This window comes from Hibiscus syriacus, unplaced genomic scaffold (assembly GCF_006381635.1).
Source record: "Hibiscus syriacus cultivar Baekdansim isolate YM2019G1 unplaced genomic scaffold, ASM638163v2 tig00111207_pilon, whole genome shotgun sequence".
In the NCBI taxonomy this organism is placed as follows: domain Eukaryota; kingdom Viridiplantae; phylum Streptophyta; class Magnoliopsida; order Malvales; family Malvaceae; genus Hibiscus; species Hibiscus syriacus.
This window is the reverse complement of record NW_024063019.1, coordinates 2507356-2511685: the sequence shown is the minus strand read 5'-3', so window position 1 is coordinate 2511685 and position 4330 is coordinate 2507356.

Sequence of the window (4330 nt, the reverse complement as noted above, 5' to 3'; positions counted from 1 at the left end):
TTAATCTCACTTTTTACCTTTAAAATTGAGGCCACTAATTTTTTCAATCATATTTTTTACTTTTATAATTTAAGCCCATAATTTAATCATTTTTCTACGATTTATTAATGTAATTTTAAATTAATTTGTTCAAAATAATAGAATATACTTTCATTTTATAAGAGCATATTTTTTACTTTCACTCATAAATATGATCAATTCAACTCTTCATTATGGTCATTATAGGTATTTGGAATATTTTTTCAACTCTTAAATAAGAAAAAAATATGTTCACTTCAAATTTTACAAGTTAATTGTTAGGCTAAAAGAAGTTATTAAGAATAAATAGGGTTCAATACGTTTGGTATATCTACTTAACATAATAGAGTCACTAATGGTTTAATAGGTGTATTATAGGCATTTCAAATATATTTTCAACTCTTAATAAGAATAATTAGGTTCAGTTCTATTGTAAGGTTGCCAAAAAAGTTGATAAGAATAAATAGGGTCCGATGTATTTTTTTATTAGTTTGTGGTGATTATAAAGTAATATTTGTTTAAAAGATTCTAAACTATTTGACAATAAACATTCAAACACTCTTGCAGACGACATACTCAAACTCTCGACCTCCAGATATAATAATCATCTCTTTAACTACAAAAATCACTTGGTTCCTGCTTGTTATAACTATATAATATAATCATTAAGAGTTAATAAGGGTATTGTAGGTATTTGAAATATATTTTTCAGCTTTTATTAATAATAAACTGGTTCAATTTAACTGTTAAAATATAATTGTTAGGTTAAAAAGTTTGATAAAAGTAAATATGGTACAATAAATTATGTATCTTCAACGTGTGTATAGAACATCATGACTTCTCGGTGCTCAAAAACACATACGAGCTCAATGTGTCTTATATGCACGTCTAATATAACACCATTTATCCAACTAATTTCTATGAATTTTAGGTACTCACAATCAATACTCAAACACGCATACGAAATATCTTTACCATTTTATAATATAAAAATTATACTCATTAATAAATTAGGAAAAGCTCACTATATTGTACCATGATCTCAATGCTTATAGGATTTTGTTTGATAATGTAAACTTATTAAATTTTACTTGTCAAATCAAATGACCCTTTGATTATGATTTCTAAATTGGCTCCTTTCTCTCTCTTTTTTTTCCTGGTAAACATAGGTTGTCTTGTTTTGGGCGCATGAAGAACAACAGAGATGGCAAGAGTTATAGTACAAACTAAGCTTTTACACCTCTATAATATCTAGGAACAGGTGAAACGTTTAAAAGATTCACTTTTCTTTACATTTAAGAAATGTATTACTTTGAATCTTTACTCAAAGTCTGGATGTGCTTCTTCGCCTGGTTGAGTTTCGTCGATGTTCGCCAAACTCCAAAAATGATTCAAGTTCTAAATCTATGGTCAAAAAGCTTATCATCTTCAAGTGCTTAGGGTTATGAGTATCTGCATAGAAGAAGGGTCGTGAGAGAGAGGACGACTTTGACAACGAACTGAGGATAAAAAGAAACGGTCTATACCCGTTAGACAAAATGTTAATCTAAGATAAAAATAAGGATAAACTACATAGGTGACCACCTAACTATTGTCTATTTTATTTTGACAATTGATGTTTTGATTCAATCAGATCACTCAACTATTTAAATGCTTCAATCAAGTCGTTGTCCGTTAACTTTTAACGGAAGAAGTGACGTGACAGTTAACAAAATTAGTATAATTATATATTCAGTCCTTTGTACTTATATAATTTATCATTTTAATCCTAATTTTAATTCAATTCAATAAATTTAATAATCCAATCATATGGTGACACATACCACCATTTGGTTGAAGAGTTTTTTGTAATTTAAATTTATTTAATTTAATTATTTTTTCTTCAATCATATAATGACACGTGTTACTATCTTATTGAAGGAAAAACAAATTACAAATATTTTCTATTTAAGGGGATGGGAGGACCTGAACTGAGTCCAAAGAGTGGGTCGTGCACGCCGTAACTGCTCAGCTAATCTCACAATTTGTATTACTAGACACACAATAATATATATTGTATTACTACACACACAATAATATATATTTTTTATGTTGTAATTAATGCCAAAAAAAAAGTGGCTATAAAGAGATTCGGACCCAGGTCACAAAGATGATTGAGGAACATTCAATCCATTTGAATAAATCCTACATGTAATTAATAATTAGATAGATTATATATATATATATATATATATAACTAGTTTATACAAGATTTATAAAATGAATTTAAGATTTATATATTTTAAAAATTAAATTTAATATTTTATTTTTCACATTTATAATTTAAGGATTATATATAATCTTAAATTGATTTTTTTAAATTTAATTAATGATTTTATTTTTATTAGAAAAATGTATTAAATTTAAATTATACATTTTCAACTACAAAATTCAATAAAAATTAATTAAAATATTAACTTATACATTTTGAACTAAACAATCCAATAACATTAATTAAAATATAAATAATTTGTACATTTTATTTTTTTTAATTAATATCAACTTTAAATTATACATTTTCAATTACACAATCCAATAAAAAAATTAATTAAAATATTAAATTATAGATTTTGTGTAACACCCCAATTTAGGGGCTAAATTTTAGAATTATAAAGTGGTGGATTTAATTGGTATTTTGGAAAGAAAATTAAGGATTAAATTGAAATATTTCAAAGTTGGCAGACCATTTTATAAAGTGTAGAAAATTCAGTAGCTAAACTCATAGTTTAACCATTTTTATTTTGGAGAGAATTATAAACTCTCTCCTCCGATTGTTTCTGCGTATTTTCCCCAGTTTTCCCTCCCCGTTGATGCTCCTTTCCTCTTCGATCTACTCACCGTCCGACCTCCGTTCGACGAACTGAAACCACCATCGTGTTCATTGTCGACTGATGAACAAAATTCCTTAAACCTTTCGTCGTGAATCATCGTCGTTCGTCGTTAATTTCTGTTGGAAGTATCGTTGGTTTAACTCGATTTTCGTTGGTTTTCCGTTGATTCACGTCGAATCGGTCATCCGTTTTTGACACCTCCCACACCATCATGTTCCTTGCATCGTTTCGAGTCCACCAGTGATCTCCGTGTCTCCGTCGTCGCCGGTGCGATGAGGAGTGAGAAAGTCAAAGTTTTTGATGTTTAAGAATTAAGCTCTCCGCCGTTCAAAATTGTGAACCGTGTTTGGTGAGTGTCTCAAAATGCCATAAAATAAATTTTACAATTTTTTCTGGTATTTATAAGGGCTCCGAGGAAGCCACACGCGCTCCACGCACCGCCCCCTACCGTGGGGATTGTTCTGCACCGGTTAACAGGAAAAAAATAAACTCAGGTGCTAGTTTTGTAAATATTTTTAAAATGGTGCCTAAAATGAAATTAATTTATGTTATGTTGATATTTGTGTAAAACCGTTGACCGTCGTTGACCACCGTTGACCAAAACTTTGACCGGGCGTTGACCGACCATTGAACGCCCGTTAAGTTTTTCCGGGTATACCTATCCTGACATTTTTCGACGTTCTGAGTCCGATTCCGCAGTCCGTTTTTCAAAATGCGAACCTGAAAGCCTCAAAATTGTCAGTCAAAACCGTTGACTTTGACCAAAAAGTCAAAAATTTTGAAAAGTCATATTTTAAGTTTTTCGATGTCCTGAATCCAAATCCGAAGTCCGTTTCGCCAAATTTAAACCTGGTAAGCTATTTTTCACTGATATATTACCCGATTTGATCCGTTTTTTGTAATTAAGCTTCGTTTCTGATGTAATTCTGTTGATATGTATCTGAGAAATTATTGGAAGTTGATTTCAAGATCGAGGGCGTTCGAATGAAATTTTTAATTGGTCGATCAGTATGGAATGGGAATCGAGGTAATACATTACTACCTCTTTATACTTTATGGAACATGTTGATAATGGATAAATTCATGGATATATATATATGATTGGTCTATTATGCCTGTTTGATTATGGATGGATTCGAACCGAATACGGTTTAAGTGATAAATTACGAAAATACCCATATGTTGTATAATGATAAGAATTATCCCTAGAAGTTGATTAATAACTCTGAAAAGTCATATTGATATGATAAATTTACATATATGTATAAGAAATGCTAATTTTGCTTAAAAATTTTGGATAACCGGTTTTTAACCCCAAGAGGGTTTATGCAAGATATTAGAAATCTGTTAAATAAACATTTCAAGATTAGAGAATGTTCGGGAAATCAATTAGCCATAAGATCGTTAAATTATATTGTTGAGTTAATCGATCGAAGGAATCA